General features: G+C 40.4%; 1 protein-coding gene across 1 annotated transcript in view; it reads right to left on the bottom strand.

Moving 5' to 3' along the window:
- LOC306891748 (NLR family CARD domain-containing protein 3-like) overlaps positions 1-18,756 on the bottom strand; it is a 65,153-nt gene that overhangs the window by 38,076 nt on the left and 8,321 nt on the right. The window lies entirely within an intron of this gene.

Here is an 18,756-nt window from a genome sequence, read left to right as displayed (position 1 = left end):
CGCTGAAGAACCATACAGGTGCTTAACTGGTTCTTTATACAGTAGCGGTGCTATATAGCACCTCAATCATCCCGAAGAACCGGTGAAGAACCGGTGAAGAACCATTTTTTTTCTGTGTGTAACTCAAGAGTAAGTGTTACGCATTACAACTCAAAGACAGTAATATTGTAATATAACTAATGACTTTTCAATGACAGTAACTAGTCATCTATAGTGTATCACATTGTGGAGGTAACTTGCCCAACACTGATCATAAGTGACCCTATCAATCCCCTTTAAAATGTTTTAAGTTGCGACCTTCATCTAGATATCATATGACACTATATGCCGGACAAATAGATTAAAAAACATTTATAACAGCTGCTATTAGATTTTTAAAAGGTCTTATGTGTTTAAAGAGGTCATTGTGTCTTTGTTTTATCTATTGTAACTGTGCAAAAGGCTGCCAGTGCTTTCCCTGGAACGAATCGTCACTGATGACGCAACTTCCGTATAGTGTCGCAGGTGCCCGGTGCAGTTGAGGACTAACTTGGATCTTGACTTTTACTTAAAGCACTTCAGATTTTTAATTTCGGACAAAATTTTATATCTACAGTTGAAATGCTTTATAAAAAATATTGATAGTTCTGTGATACTATATCCAAATACCACAAACAGATTCCCTGTACTGAGATCAGTTCGCCAGGGATGCCCTATTTCACCGTTTTTGTTCCTACTGGTGGTTGAATTACTGTCACTACATATTAAACATAGTTCTATTATTAAAGGATTGTCTATTTTTGATAAGGAAATACGATTAACTCAATTAGCGGATGATACAGCTCTCTTTTTGAGTGACAAACATCAGCTATAACCCTAATTGACCAATTTTCAGCTGCCTCAGGTTTAACGCTTAACAAATCTAAATGTGAAATCTTATGTCTGTATCAGACTGAAGAGGATAAAATGTTTAATATGCCTGTTAAGACATGTGTAAGATATTTAGGTATTCATATCTGCAAGGATCATAAAGAACGTCAACAACTTAACTTTTCACCTAAATTGAAGAAAACTAAAACAATATTGAATTTATGGCTTCAAAGAGACATCTCTATTTTAGGAAGGATTCTTTTGACTAAAGCTGAAGGGATTTCAAGATTCGTGTATCCTGCCCTATCTCTTAATGTCAATGATTCAACATGTAAGGATATAAATACCATATTTACGAATTCTGTGTGGAAAAACAGACACCATCATGTTAATAAAGCAGTGCTCTCTGGTTCAAAGGAGGAAGGTGGATTTGAACTTTTGGACTTTTTGGACTTGAATTACACCTTTAAGGTGAAATGGTTGAAGGAATGTTTGAGAGCACCAGAATCCTTATGGTACTTTATTCCCAACAACATTTTTAAGAGTGTAGGAGGCTTAACATTTTTATTGAAATGTAGCTACAATATTACAAGATTGCCATTAAAACTATCCCAATTTTATCAACAAGCCCTTTTGGCCTGGAAGCTATGTCATTCCCACAACTTCTCTCCACACAAGTCCATCTTATGGAATAATGATGAATGTATTACTAAAGGGAACAAGTCACTTTATTTGCAGAAATGGATTGATAGAGATATTATATTTTTAAAAGACCTTTTTGATTGTAATAACCAATTATTTAGCTATGAATCATTTCTTAGAGAGAAGGCATTCCCAATAACATTCAAAGAATATAACTCTGTTTTCAAATTTATACCTAATGGCATATTAGAATTAATGAAAAGTTATATAAAACAAAATGGAGTTCCAGACTTTAGTTTTACTCTTTATATAAACGGTGTGGATATAATGAGCAGCAATTGTATTAATAAGCATATCAGAAAATGTTTTTAAATTTAAAGAAAATAACACCCCTTGGGAAATTTTTCTGGAATGCTCAGTTTACTGAGATTAATTGGCATGGGGCGTGGCTTGTTCCTTTTAGATTGGCATTACGAACAAAGTTAGAGAATTACATTTGAAAATATTGCACAATATATATCCCACAAATTTATTTATCTCAAAATTCACATCTATTGATAATTGTGTTTGTAAGACAGAAAGAGAATCTGTAATTCATCTTTTTTATGGCTGCTCATACTGTATAACATTCTGGAAAAGTGTTGAAAATTATATGGCATCTAAAATAACACAATTGCACTTGAAGGGAAACAGATTATCACTTTGATTGTAAAGATAGAAATGTATGTAATATTGTAAATGTATTTATTTTATTAGGTAAATTCCATATTCATAAAACAAAAATTTCCAAATCCAAATTGATTTATATATTGAGTCTCTTAAATTAGTTAAAAATAAGAAAGCTTTACTAATAACTAGTATATATTCAAATCTCTTTAATTAATAAACTCTGCTATCCTTAATATTACTGATGTTTGTAAGTCTGTTTTATCTTTTTTTTTATTTTTATTTTTTTATTGGTTTATCAATTTGTAATTTCATACTATTTATAATTTATTGTTTGTATATATTTTGTTAGTTAATTTTGTATTTTTGGATTGTGATGACTGAATGTGTGTAAATTTAAGTTTATACAATAAAAAATAAAAAATAAAAAAATACTTGGATCTTGACCCAGTGTCACGCCAGGCTCGGACCGATGTACACACCACAGGCGAACAGGAGATATCAATAGGGATTTTATTAAAGGAGTTATCCAAGCACACAAAGCAGTCCAGAGCGTACAAAAAACCAAGGATGTTTCTTCAAAAAAAGATGTAACACAATTCATAATAGGTATCCAAGAAAGCGGGTAAACTCCAAAAACAATGGACAAATTCCATCAGAAACAATGGATAAATTCCTTCCAAAAACAACGGATAAATTCCACAACAGGTAAGTCAAGTAACACATAACAACATCAACACCGAACAAAGACTGAAGTGAAATTCCAAACTAAATAGTGTCCAAACAAATTAGATAACGAGCAGCAGGTGCGGGTGTAATTAGAATTCCGGGGAGTGTGATCTGTGCGGAGGGTGAGAGAGCTCTGTTGTAGGGGGCGTGGTCGGCGGAGCCGGTGTTATAGTACCCCCTCCTCCACGGTCCGCTCCAGCGGACCCATCCGGACGACGAGGACGGCCGCGTGGACGGGGAGCAGGTTGTTCTGGATGGCTCTGGTGGAATTCACGAAGTAGTCCAGGATCGAGAATGTCATTGCGGGGTACCCAGGATTGTTCTTCTGGGCCGTATCCCTCCCAGTCCACGAGATATTCCAGCCGCCCGCCTCGTCGCCGGGAGGCGAGGATCTCTTCCACCCGGTATATGTGCTGGGAGGCGTCTAACGGAGGAGGAGGGGGTAGGTCCGCCGTTACATCAGGCTCTGTGGAGGAAACAGACACAGGATTAGTGAAGGGTTTGAGCAGCGACACGTGGAAGGAGGGAGAGATCCGATAGTGCGGGGGAAGTTGAAGCCGGTAAGTGACGGGATTGATCTGTCTCAGGATAGTGAAGGGTCCCACGTATTTGGGACTCAGTTTCCGGCAGGGCTGACGCAGGTTCCGAGTTGACAGCCAAACTCGTTGTCCCACCTCATATTGAGGCGTGGGTGAGCGTCGAGTGTCCGCATACTTTTGCCTGCGAATAGCCTGCTGGAGTTGTTGGTGGGCTGAATCCCATACCCTCTCACTCTCCCGATACCAGTGGTCCACAGCTGGCACCTCCGACGGCTCTTCGGTCCAGGGGAACATAGGGGGTTGGTATCGGAGGATGCATTGAAACGGGGTGAGGCCCGTAGAAGCTTGCCGAAGCGAATTTTGGGCGTACTCGGCCCAAGGAAGATACCGATGCCAGCTGTGTTGGTGATCGTGGCAGTAGGTCCGCAGGTACCTCCCTAGGTCCTGAATCTTTCGCTCAGCTTGGCCATTAGCTTGCGGATGATAACCGGACGTGAGACTGACGGTGACATTTAAACGGGTGAAGAAGGCTTTCCAGACTCGGGATATGAACTGGGGACCTCTGTCCGACACTATGTCTTCGGGCAATCCATATATTCTGAAGACTTGGTTAAATAGAGCCTCCGCAGTCTCCATGGCAGTAGGTAGACCGGTCAGCGGGATGAACCGACAGGCCTTGGAGAACCGGTCTACTACTACTAGGACACTTGTGAACGTGTCAGACAGGGGTAGATCGGTCAGGAAGTCGATGGCGAGGTGTGACCAGGGACGATGGGGTATCGGAAGTGGTAGCAGTTTTCCCTCGGGCAATCTGCGAGGAACCTTGGTGATAGCACAGACTGAACATCCCCGAACAAAACGGGAGACATCCTGGGACATACCTGGCCACCAGTATCGTTTGGCGATGAGTGAGATGGTGAGTGTACTGCCTGGATGGCCGGATCCCGGAACGGAGTGTGCTGAGTCCACTAGGCCAGTACGGAGTTCGGGGGGAACAAAAACTCGGCCCTCGGGAACTCCCGGCGGAGTCGGTTGATTTCGTAATGCAATTTCGTCATCTAGGGCCCATTGTATTGGGCAGACAAAGATTGCAGGAGGAAGAATAGCCTCAGGAGATACGGGTTCTGAATTGCTAGGGAATTGACGGGATAGAGCATCTGCTTTCCCATTTTGCTTGCCGGGACGATATGTGACGAGAAACTGGAAACGGGTGAAAAACAGTGCCCACCGGGCTTGACGTGAGTTAAGTCTTCGAGCTTCTTTCAGGTGTTCTAAATTCCGATGGTCCGTGATGACTGTAAACTGATGCTTGGCCCCCTCCAGCCAATGCCTCCACTCCTGCAACGCCAACTTCATCGCCAATAGCTCACGATTCCCGACATCGTAATTGGACTCCGCCGGGGACAGCTTACAGGAGAAGTATGCACATGGGTGCAGTCGAGGCGGCGTTCCCTGCCGTTGAGACAAGACGGCTCCCACTCCAGCAGATGAGGCATCCACCTCTACGACAAAGGGCAGTTCGGGATCCGGTAAGCAAAGCGTGGGTGCCGTACTAAAAGCTTCCTTCAGTCGATCGAAGGCTTGGAGGGCTTCGGCACTCCAGGACAGTTTCTTGGATCTTTGACTAGTCATTGAGGTTAGAGGAACTGCGATGCTGCTGTATCCCTGGATGAAGCGTCTGTAAAAATTAGCAAAACCGAGAAATCGCTGGAGTTCCTTTACCGTCTCGGGTCGAGGCCACGCTCGTACAGCATCCACCTTCCCTTGATCCATTGACACTCGGTTCTCTGAGATGATGTACCCCAGGAAGTGCACGGTCGACTGGTGGAACTCACATTTCTCTAGTTTGAGGAAGAGATGATGCTGCCGTAGACGTTGCAATACCTGAGTGACGTGATGAACATGGTCTTGGAGCGAACGAGAGTAGATCAAGATGTCATCTAAGTAGATCACCAAAGTCTTTCCCACTAAGTCACGGAAGATCTCGTTCATGAAGCTTTGGAAAACTGCAGGGGCATTCACTAATCCAAAAGGCATGACACAGTATTCGTAGTGTCCATTGGGTGTAATAAATGCAGTCTTCCACTCATCCCCAGGACGAATCCGAATTAAATTATAAGCACTGCGGAGATCGAGCTTGGAAAACACTCGGGCATGTCTCAGTTGTTCCAGGGCGGCTGGGATCAAAGGAAGGGGGTAAGCGAAACGTCTTGTGGACTGGTTAAGGATCCGGTAATCTATGCAGGGACGGAGACCCCCATCTTTCTTACCCACAAAAAAGAAGCTGGAGGCGGCAGGGGATCGGGAAGGTCTGATGAATCCCTGACGTAAGGCCTCCTCGACATACTCCTCCATGGCTCTCTGTTCTGGAGCGGCTAAAGGGTAGATCCTACCCTTAGGTAGAGTGGCGTCCGGCAGTAGCTCGATGGCACAGTCCCATGGCCGATGGGGAGGTAGCTTGGTTGCTTTCTGCTTTGAAAACACGTCTTGGAATGACCGGTACTGTGGCGGAATCTGGACGGAAGACGGAGTCCGGGAATTCTCGATATTCGTGGACTGAACTGTTACAGGGGCTGCAGGAAACAAATCGTGATGTACTTTGTTGAGACATCGCTTTTGGCAGGCCGGACTCCAGGCGAGGATTCTACCCGAGGCCCAGTGGACATGGGGTTCGCGTTCCTGTAACCACGGTCGTCCCAGGACGAGATCAGAGGTGGACCCCTCCAGAACCCAAAAGGTGAGACTCTCTTCGTGTCCAGGTTCCACACGGACTGTAACCAGAGGTGAGTGATGCGTGATTCTTCCACTTCCCAAGGGTTTTCCTAAGATGTCGTGAACCACCATGTCTCGATCATTCTTTAAGCGGGGCAACTTCAGAGTGCACAAAAGACGATGAGAAATAAAGTTCCCTGCGGCTCCAGAGTCAATCAAGGCCCTTACAGGGAACACAGCGTCGGACAAAGAGATCACTGCATTGGTGGAAACCAGGTATGGAAGTGAAGCAGGTGTCTGTACGGTACTCACCGCGGTACGGGACGGACGGACCGGACAGGAAGCGATACGGTGATTAGCTCCTCCACAGAAAAGGCAAAGATTCTGGTCTCGGCGACGAGCACGTTCTTCTGGGGATAGGGAGTAACGATCCACTTGCATCGGTTCGGGTTCTGAAGAGGTCGGTCTCCCCGGGGCTGTCGTCTGTGGAGGAGTGGGCACGGGACGCTGAGTAGGAGGGAAATTGGTTCCACAGGCCGATAGACGTTGGGCTATTCTCACTGCCTGTTGAATGAGCTTCTCCAGTCCGGCAGTGTCATCGTAAATGGCCATCTGAGCTCGGACCCGAGGTTCCAGTCCCTGACGAAACACTGAGATAAGGGCTGGCTCGTTCCAACCACTGGAGGCTGCGAGGGTTCGAAACTGTAGAGTATAGTCCGCCACACAAGATCTTCCTTGGCGGAGTCTCAGCAAACGATCAGGAACTGATAAATGATCGGTTGTCATACCGAAAACTTCCCGGAAGTGCTCCATAAAGGTCATCAACGTGGTGGTTAGTGGACCTCCTGCCTTCCAAATCCCTTGAGCCCAACTCAGCGCCTTACCGTTCAGAAGTGATATGATGAAGGCTATCCTAGCGGTGTCCGAGGCAAACTGATTGGGATGCATTTGAAAGTAAAGCTCACATTGCAGACAGAATCCGTTGCACTCCTCCACAGAACCGGAGAAACGTTGGGGAATGGCCATGGGACTGGAGACGTGAGATCCGTGGGGATTGCCGTGAGTATGCCCGCGAAGTATCTCGACCAGATGGGCAAGAGGATCCATGGATGTGGTGGAAGTTGACGGTGCTGAGGGACCGGCGGACTCCTGTGGTGCAGACATCGTTGGTTGGTTGGTTCGGTGTACTGTCACGCCAGCCTCGGACCGATGTACACACCACAGGCGAACAGGAGATATCAATAGGGATTTTATTAAAGGAGTTATCCAAGCACACAAAGCAGTCCAGAGCGTACAAAAAACCAAGGATGTTTCTTCAAAAAAAGATGTAACACAATTCATAATAGGTATCCAAGAAAGCGGGTAAACTCCAAAAACAATGGACAAATTCCATCAGAAACAATGGATAAATTCCTTCCAAAAACAACGGATAAATTCCACAACGGGTAAGTCAAGTAACACATAACAACATCAACACCGAACAAAGACTGAAGTGAAATTCCAAACTAAATAGTGTCCAAACAAATTAGATAACGAGCAGCAGGTGCGGGTGTAATTAGAATTCCGGGGAGTGTGATCTGTGCGGAGGGTGAGAGAGCTCTGTTGTAGGGGGCGTGGTCGGCGGAGCCGGGACCCGTTTCAATAAGGAGGTTCAAGCAACACTGAGTTAAAATATGAACTCTGAGTTGATTTACTCAGATAACCGCTACTCTGAGTTTTCTGTTTCAGAACAGCTGGTTTCAATCAGTTCAATCCACTCTGAGTAAGTTCACCCGAGGTTACTCGTGTTCACCGCGGCTTTAAAAAGCCATCATCAATTGAGCGAAGATAACATGATTCACCATGGCAACCCCATGTGACAAAAAGCGCTCCGTTTACTTCTCGCCCGTAGAATTAGAGGTACTGTTACAAGCGTACAGCGAATATGAACACATTTTTAGAAGGAAGAGCAACACAGCCGCAGCAGCAAAAGAAAGAGAGTCGGCGTGGGAGAAAATAGCTTTACGTGTCAATGCGTAAGTTTAATTGCTTAATTATCAATTTTTATATTAATTATGTTGATACTGTGAAAAATGTGTGTCTCTCTCTCTCTCTCTCTCTCTCTATCTATATATATATATATATATATATATATATATATATATATATATATATATATACATATATATATATATATATATATATATATATATATATATATATATACATATATACCTACAATTTTTGTCATGTAGGTGCAATCCTTCTGCAATAAAAAGAACATGGCAGCAGCTGAAAATGAAATATAAAAACATCGTTCAGTCCGGTGAGTTTAAATGCTCTTGCTAGTAGGATGCTTGACTGGGAAATGTTTGATATATTTCATAAACTGGCCTTGAAAGTTATGAGGATATGAGAACCAAGCACTGTGTCTATAGAAGACAGGAAACTGGCCATTCTTGCCCCTGCTCCCCCAAGAAAATCATGGCTGGTTTTTCTAAATCCTGTTTGTAAGACAACTATGCACTGGCTTGTATAGTCCTAGAAACCACAACCAATGAAAGTCATCATCGGTTGTAATGGACGCGAGAGAAAATCCTCTCTGCATGTCTTAATTACGGCAATGACATAACTTGGACTATTTCATTTCTACTCAGCAAATAGAAAGAACGCAGAGGCACGTAAAACTGGGGGGGGGACCTGCACCACCTCCTCTGACGGATGCAGAGGAGATGGCCTTGAGCCTCAACACTGGGCGACCAGTGGCTGAGGGTATTCCAGGAGGGAGTTCATCAGAACCTGTCACTCCCCAGGATACAAGTGCGGATATAATATGTAAGAGGCCACCTATCTTGGTTTGTACAGGCCCTTTGTTATAGTTACATTAATTTGACTTAAATACTTTTTCTTTGTCCCAGCATATTCTGATGGTTGTATTTGCCTTGTGGAGCCTCTTCTCACAACAGAACCCCAGGCAGTTGTAAGTGACCTACCCAATGCAGCAGAATTTAAGGGCAAAGGGCACTTAAAAAGTGAACACTACACCAAATGCTTTTCTTCACAGGATGAAGGGGATGAAGAAACATTATCTGCTGACACAGAGAGGCCTACAGAGGTAATGTTTATATGATGTATCTCCAAATCACACACTCCATAGTACGCCTCTAGAGTGCTAGTTGGTATGCATGCACAAACGGACAAACTTGTCTTTCTTTTTTTTACAGAGCATGGCAGAACAGGAGGCTGGTCCATCAAATTCTGACACACAAATGAGCTCAGTTCAGTAATGTTCCGTAAATGCTATTGTTTAAATCTGCAGACTTTAGAATTCCAACATCTAACCTTATTCTTGTGTTTTTCAGTTGCCAGTTAAGGAGCTATATAAGCTCCATCTAATTAAACAGCTACAAAAGACTGACAAAGAACTTTTGTACTTGGACCGTCAGATCCTAAAAACCGATTTGGAAATTGAACTACTTAGGCACAAACTAGAGGTGGGTGTACAAAGTTATGGAACAGTTTTACAAGCTTAATGGTAACATAACTGTAGCTTTTGTATTTGTAGGACATAAAGAAGACAAAATGAAATTTTGAATAAATTCAGTTTATTTAACAGTCCTGTGTTTGTGTGGTGTATTAATGTCCAAAGACATTGCGGCATATAAGGTCTCTGACTACCCTTCCATCCTGGAAATCACCAGGGCGTATGAGGTCTTCCTCAGGATCTTGAATTTGTAGGGCAGGGTGTTGCTCCCCTCTAATAATGGCAATATTATGAAGAACAACACATGCCACAATAATGTCACAAGCCCTTTCAGGGGTCACCCTGAGGTGGCGTAGGCACTGGAAACGTGATTTTAACAGGCCTATGGTCATCTCCACCCGGGCTCTTGTCCTGCTGTGTGCCACATTGAAGTGCTGCTGGGGGCCTGGCTCAGGTTCTGGGTAAGGGGTTATGAGTCTAGGTTGGCATGGGTAACCCCTATCACCCAGCAGAAGGCCGTCTATCTCTCCTGTAAGGTCACATTGGTTTATTGCTTTTCCACAGACAGACAGACAGACATTACAATGTGTTCAGTGCATATATTCACGTACCTTGGCCCATTCTGTTGCTCACAGATGACTCCCGATATATCCGTGAGTCATGAACCGAGCCGGGCCACTTAGCCTCCACATTTGTTATTATGTTTGCAGCATCACATATGATCTTCACAGTGACAAACAAAGACATTAGAGTTACTGTACTTGGACACAGTCTTTGACATTAGGAAACATTAGGCCATGTCAGTGTACCTGCACATTAATGCTGTGGATGGACTTCCGATTTACATAATCAACCTCATTTTCGGAAGGAGCGATGATGGGAATATGGGTGCCATCAATGCACCCAATCACATTGGGAAATCCTAAAGGGTATTTGAATTATTATCTACTTCCAGAGGTGGCAGCAAGAACACATTAATTAGGTCAGCCTAATTCTGAAAGATGTACACCATTCACCTGCAATCCTGTGAAACTCCTCTTTGATTGCTCTCACAGGTTTGTGGCCAGGAAACTTAACAAAAATGTATAAAAAGTGCTTGAGAGCAAGGCACACTTTTCTTACCGCTCTACATACAGTTGCCTTGCTAACGTGTTCTGCATCCCCGGTGTTATAAAGAAAGCTTCCGTTAGCAAAGAAACGTAAAGCCATACAGAGAATCTGCTCAGATGTAAGAGCTTGGCCACGACGAGTGAGGTTTGTGTTATAAGGATGAAGCAGAGTGTGGATATATTTAATGGACTGTAAAGAAAACCGGTATCGCTCAAATAAAAAATCCTCCGGATATGATAAAACATCCAAACGGGGCCTCACCATATATTCTCTCCCGACGTAAATTTAACTCTCTCTGAATTAATGCAGCTTCCTCATCTACGGGTTCCTGAATAAACGGACATTTAATGTCTGTGTTACGAACTCGTGCGCGATTAATTCAAACAAACGGCGAAGGCAATTTCAACCGCTCGCGCTTCTAAAGGGGGCGGAGTTTGTAACAAACCTCGGGTTAGTGAAATAAAACCTGCTCCTGACCAGGTTAGGTTCACAGAGTAGGTTACTATGGTTACTCTCTCTGAGTATAAGATACCTCGATTTCTGAAACTGGCTTGACTTACCCCACGGTCGCGGGTTTGATATACCTCGCGTTCTGAAACTGAAAACCCAGAGTATCCCGTTTTCTGGGGTTAACATACACTGAGTTTGCACTTACCCTGCTTTCTGAAACGGGTCCCCGGGACACACGTTTTAACACGAGGCTCAATATTATGCATGTGAATTATTTTCTTATTGTGACAAATCTTATATTGTTGGAAAGATCTAAGACTCTATAATAAATATTTCATCACTGTTTTATAAAATCATTTATGTAAGAAGAGTAATTGATTCATAAATAACAAGAGTGTGAATAAGAAACATTTATGTGCTGCTCAATGTCTGGCGGTACACGGACATTTACTTCAATATTTAGTTTAGTTAACAAACAATAACACTTGTTCTGCCTCTTGTTGTTTACGGAGCACGTGCACTAGTCAATCTAACAATGTTGTTTTGTGGTAAAAGTGTAGAAATCACTTTTATTTTGAGTATTGAGCACTATTGTCAAAACCATGGTTTTATATTTACCAATGCTATGGCTTTTACAAATCACGATTTACACACAATAAATAATTGAACAAATGTACCATTTAAATCAAATCGTTGTGTAATAATCATGTAATGTAATTATGTAATGTAGTCCATAATAGAGATTCTTCTGAGGACTTCAGGACTTTAAGATTTCTTGCTTGCCAGACAAATTCATGAGTCAGAAAATAATGAAAACAATGTAAAGCATTAAAAAGCATCTAATAAAGAAAATAAATATACATTTTAAATATTTTTTGTATTTTTATTGTTTATGTTATATGTCTTATTGATTATTTTCAGGAGTTTGCCTTCGAGCATATAAACATGAACAGATGCTCGAGGTTCAGGGAGAAGCAGCAGAGTTTGTGAAGTCCCACATAAAGGAGGAGATATAAGAACCTCATGGTATTTATCAGGCAATATTCATTGGTTTAGTATGTGTGTGTTTTTGTACATGTAAGATTTCTCAGATTAAATTATCTGATTCAATACATTATAAAGTCTCAGTATTAGAAATCAAGAAATCAACTTTTGTACGATAATGACTTATGTGTTTCTTTTTAAGACTCATGTGCAGCTGATGATGACGATGAGCTCATATATTATTTCTTCTTTTCAATGTAATACTGTCAGACCGGATCAGAAACATATTGCCTGTGAGCCATTAACTCTTTTGGTGAATCCTTAAATAAAACAAACAATCAAGATTTTTAATTTTTACTGTTTGTTTTACTCGTTTAATACTTATTCACAATGTATTCGTTTAATTAACTAGCATTTCGATAAAATTACATTTTGGATTATTTCTCAGCAAACAACAGTAACAAAATTAGTTCACATTAAAAAAAAACAATTCAGTTTTTGTTTTCTTTTCAGCACCATTACAACAGTCTTCTGTGTCAAATAAACATAATATAGTGTGTATATTATAATTAATTATAATATTTATATAAGACGAAATTCAGTATAATTCATGAATCAAGCATGATGTGTAGACCATAAGAGACCAGAACATGAACACAAGTTTGCAGTAAACAGCGGCCTCGCAGTGAATCGTTCAATCCCTCTAAAGTACTTTAAGCTTTTGACTATTTTTCGAAAGTTTTTTGTACGATAATTGTACTGAAAACTGAATGTACAATATTGGGTGTGAGGTTGATCATCCGTACACAGACACTTTGTTTCGTTCTCTGTTTGCATGCGCCAAGTCTGTGTATATAAATATATGACGGCGCTGTTGTAACGTAAATTGCTTTACGAGTTGTTGTTTATGTGATATGTATGCTGTGTGCTGAATATGTTGTACATTAATAGTTTCATTTTGAGGATGTGTGATTTAATGCACGTATTATTTCTGTTTATTGTAGAACCACACATACATCGTTAACCCATATCAAGAACGCAATAAACCCCCTCTACTGAACCCTGATCTGTGATTCCCTCTTGTGTTCTGACCAACACACCGAAAGGAAGGCTAGAGACATTAAACCTCCTTAGAATAACAATCCTTAGAACAACTACTATAAAATACATGTACTTTGGTGACGAGCGCTGCTCCGCTTTACGTAATGACGCTGAACGGAAAACGTCACTCAAAGAAAGTTCACTTCCAGGTGTCAACGACATTTTCTGAATTGTGCAGCGAAACTGATGATGGATCAATTGTTGCGCTACTCGAACGTCAATATTGAATCTAAATCGACCACAATAAACAACATAACGACAGTAGCTAGAAACTTAATGGTATTTGTGTTTTCATTTGTGAGAATTACCCGATTTGTTTCTCAGCTTACACTGATAAAAATGATTTTTTGGGGTAGTAGACTTTATTTAAAAAACTGAAGTATTTCTACATAAAAAAAGTTAGTTGATGTGTGAACTTTAAAATGTTGAGTAAAACCTACAATGGTGTTTATGTCGTGCATGTATTGATTAAGATAAATAAATACTAAGATGTAATGTTTGTTGCATTAACACTAATTACTCAAGTATTTATAAGAACGTAAAAAAACGTTGTAGAGTTCAGCGCACCTGAACAAACCAAAATGGTGTCATTTCGAAATATTTTTCGATGTACTTTAACATTTTTTGTCAGACGAGTGAATGGCAAATTATTTTGTTATATTTAGTTCGATATTTTCTAGACAGATATATTACAGAAGAGTATTGGCTAAGGATTCATCAATGCGCATGCGCGTAACTCCCGCCATTTCAGGGGTCGTTTATGAGGGATCGTTTCTGAGGAAGCGGATATCATCCACACAAGCAGGTATGTTTAAAGTTAATTGTCTTCTAAATGTTTTATAGTATATATTTATTATTATTTCTCGTTCATATATGTTTAGGTAATGTTAGGGCCCATGTCACTGTATTTTAGAACTGTTTTGCAGCGTTCAGTAGCCTAATTTACTAGGTTGTCGTGTATTTCTAGACAGGTTGTCTTTTTCGACATATAAGTATTCGACAATGTTTTTCACAAGCATTTCTTTATTTTCACTCGGACAACTGAATGAACAACAGCAGTGATGAGCAGTGGCGGCGCCAGGGGGGGTCTTGGGGGGTCTCAAGACCCTTCCAAAAAACGCCTTGACCCCCCATTAGACCCCCCACCCCTTCCTGATTAAAAAATATTTTATATATATCCTGGATAAAGATTTAAAAATTGTTCTCTTCAAACTACGCAGAACAATAATAATTAATAATTAATCGACATATAAAAAATATAAACATAAGAATCAAAGCGACGCCTCATGAACGTTGCTGTCGCTGCGCCTTGCGTCATTACGTTCAAGACGGTGTCGCGAGCCCGCAAGAGCTGCTACGCACTTTTCTTGAAGCTAAAAATGGATCGTTTTGTAATACCTAAAAAGGGCGGAGGAGACAGGTGAGCAGATGAAAAGAAATAGCGCTTCATCGAGCGCGACAGCGGGCACGGATGTTGGGAATCCTGACGGCGGAGAGCATTTAACTGGGGATTTAATCCATGGCTCAGCCGAGAAACCAAGACAGGCTCAACTACAATCATACCCGCGTCGTTCTTTTGGACTGTAAATATGTTTTCTGTCATGAGTGTGGCCAGTGCTGCCGCTCCCACGCGCATCACGTGCGTTGCGTAAGGCACCAAGTGATGAGGGGGCACCAAAAATAGCGTAATGAAAAACATTTTTTTAAATCTAATTTTATTTCATTAGGCTATAGAAAAATTATTAGGCAGGCACATTTCAGCCATGTTTATGTAAAAAAACCGGCCGAACATTCCCATATCACCACCACCCGCAGCAGCGCCGGTTGATCGCGCGTGCGCCTGACGCAGTTTGACAGATGGTTGCCTAGGCAACTTATTTGGAAATGGCCCCGAAAAGACATTAGGAGTCAGGATAAGAGATAAGAAAGAAGAAGAAACTGCGAGATGATGCCCGTGCATCACATGCAGGTATGTCCATGTTTAATTAACTTAAATTCGGGAAATGTGGATGTGCTGCTACTAATTCTGTTTACTGAAGAAAAGTTTGCACTTTCAAATGTGTAGTGTGTGTTGGCTATTCTCCATATGTTTACAAAGTCAGCAAAGCTGTGAAGATTTTACTTTCTCTATTTAGTGTTCCTAGGTTTTATACTGCGATGCTGCTATTGTGTTATTGGTATTGAGTTATATGTTTGGTAATAAAAAGTAAAACTGGCAAATTTCAGGGTGGGGGGGGGGGTCATCATAATGGAATTATGCTTAGGGCACCAATATGGCTAGCAGCGGCACTGGGTGTGGCAATTAAAGTTCGAGCATATTGTTGGCAAACTACAATTGATTAATTAATTAAAAACAAAGTAGTTGATATGCTGTGTTGTTTTATTTGTTTAGTAGCATTAATATGCAGCTATTAGCCGTGTCCACTGTATTTTCTGTCGGTTTTCATGAGACCCCCCTTTAAATGACCAGGACCCCCCATTGACCCCCCAATCAAAATTGTCTGGAGCCGCCACTGAGTGATGAGCAACAGTAACGTTATATTTTGCGTCACATTTGTATTTTTTAATACGAAAATTGACGATAGGCTAACTTTTATGTGTGACATTTTATCTTCCGCGTCCTCTCGCTCCTTATTACCGGTACTTGGGTGTGCTAGGCTAGGTGTTGCCGTTTAACCGATTAATGTTAATTCGGTGTGGCTTGCGCAATAACCCGCGTGTAGGGATATTCTGACATGTTTCTGAACTTGACTGCGCTGCTTAACTGTTTCCGCTCGCTTTTAAAACAAGGCTACGGCCTCCACAGCGTCTGATCGATCATCCAGTAATTCATTTGATCAGGTAAGGAGCATTAAAATAAGCAAATAAGTTATGAGAGGCTCTGTTGTATGGTGAATAAATCATGTTTGAAGGGCTTTTCGCGCTTCGCGTTGTGCCTGCAACTCCTTCTTTGCTTTCTCAGTTAGTAAAATAACTAATGGCGATCCTTCCGCTGGAATAAATAGTCCTTGGCCAACCGCAGCAACAAAATGTTTCTTCACATATAGGGTACGTTTACGTTGCCGTGCATTGGTACACAACGCACATCGTTGGTTTGCAGAGTTTTAGCTGCCCTGTGAATAAAACTAAGCAATTGACCACGCCATTTAAAATGCTGGAAGTAAACGTTTTAAAATAGAAAGTGCAGAGAGACATAGGCCTAGTTTGAAACTTCTAGCACATCTGAAGTTCTGTAATCTGCACAGATCTGCCTCTTTGCATGTTTATGTATACTCATGTATTAATTCTTGCACGGATTATCTATCATTAATATACTTTAGCTATTAAATGATCTTGCATACATCTTTTTATATACTGCAAAAATAACCTGCTATGATATGAAGTCTAATTTTCTTGCCTTAAGGGAAAGTATTGATTGGGGTTAAAAAAACTAAACTATATAATAAAGAGGTCAATAGTAGTTCACATGTATTCTCTTTATTTATAGTTACGGTTTAATTGTGTGTCTATGTATGCAAGGACAATATGGTGTACTCAATATTTTTTGTCTAATTGCAGGAAATTGAGGGGGAGGAGTTCAAAAGGACTGAAGATTGATAAAGAGCTGTCAGTTGTACACATAAGATTGGAAGACTGTATTAGGTGGAATTCAGGAATCAATTTGTAACCTTAAATTTTATTTTTGCCTGAGGTGGCCTTGCAAAACACGTCCTTTAGATGCATCAAAACGTTTGCAACTTTCGAAGCATTATAATAGCCACCAGTGTTGATGCTTATACTTACAGTATTCCGATTGATTTAGTTGGTTACATGATTAGGCTATAGAAAACATTCTTGATGTTGTTTGTTTGTAATTTTTTTTATGTTTTTGCTAATTTTTTTGTAAATTTTACGTAATGCTGCAATGGTATTTAATTAAATAAAGCATTTATTAAATACTTTTTGATACAGTTGAGTCCAATTATTATTTTTGTTATCAGCAACAAAACAAATCAATTTTTAGTTTCATAACTTTCTTATAACATACAGGTCAAGAATATAAGTTAGATTTACTCAAAATTTCAAATTAAATTTACAAAAAAAAAACTGAGTAGATTTTACTTAAAATAATCAAGTTAGATTTACACAACCTTCTTATTATATACAGCTAAAAAAAAGAATTTAGATTTATTCACAATTTCAAAATAACTTTTACTTAGTTTCAAGAGTAAAATTTACTTTACAAAAGTGAATGCAAAAACTTGCGATAAAAAAATTAAGTAAATCCTACAAGTTATTTTTTTCAGTGTACAAAACCTGTCACAGCGCCATATTGATGCTCCTCCCGCTGGATCTTGTTCTCATAGCATCAGAATCAACTCGACATTAGTGATCAAACATACGTGTGTAAGACATCATATAAAAGTGTAAAGTGTTTATACTTTTATTTGGCTACATTGACAACAAAAGTGCATTTGTAAAATAAAGTAAATATACAGGGTGCGCTCTCAGCCGTCACTGTCTGTAATATATTTCTGAAATCACATCTCAATATAAAGACTAAACTCAGTGAATACATCACAGAAACACTCAGATCTGTATACTGTGCTCGGCTATAGATCATTCCACACCACCAATAAAGTGTTTTTGTTATGCGTGTGCTTTGTTACTATTCATATTTATTTACATTATTGATCAATACTTTGCACATTATATGTTAACAGTTATTTACAGTTTTATTTCAGGAAAGTTTCTGCATCACTGAATCTCTGAGCTTATTAAATCAGTTCATGTTAAAGACAGAACACATGACAGACATATGATGTGTAACTGTGAGCTCATGTTGATCATAGTCTGAACCATTTGAGAAAGAAATGACCAATAAAACATATGAAGTTTGATCACATTCTTTGTTCCAGTTGCTTCAGAATATTTCAGCTTGATGTCCATTATAGGTGTTTGGTGTTTATCTCTCCAGGTGTGAAACACATCAATATTCATCATCACTTGAAAAAGTCATTAGATTGTTTTGGAAATAATGATAAATAAGACACTTTTTAGTGCTTCACAGCCGTCAGCGGTGATGTCACAGTCTTCAGAGAGAAAAAGGCTCAGATGATCTTTACTGAATGAAGGGAATCCTTTCACTCTTCATGTGATTGTTACAGTCGAGGCTCAAAACTGTAAAACATTGAGGAGAAACATCAGATATGATATTAATATTCACTTATCTCAGTCATTATCAACATCATGTCACAATGACTTAATACTTACAAATCATATTAAATTAATCTGAGAGAGAGAACACAATACAAGAAGTGCAACCACACCAACATTAACATTTCTGTCACTTGTCCACAGTAAATTAATCAACTTAAAAATGTCTCACAACAAATATGTATTTTTGTATATACTGAATAATACTAGTCCTAAAATGTGTCTAATAAAGATGATTTGGTTGACTGGATACTTAAAGGATCAGTTCACCCAAAAATGAAAAGACTACTATGGGAGTCAATGGTGACCCACAAC

Source organism: Barbatula barbatula, assembly GCF_947034865.1.
Source record: "Barbatula barbatula genome assembly, chromosome: 3".
NCBI lineage: Eukaryota > Metazoa > Chordata > Actinopteri > Cypriniformes > Nemacheilidae > Barbatula > Barbatula barbatula.
This window is presented reverse-complemented; position numbering and strand designations above follow the sequence as displayed.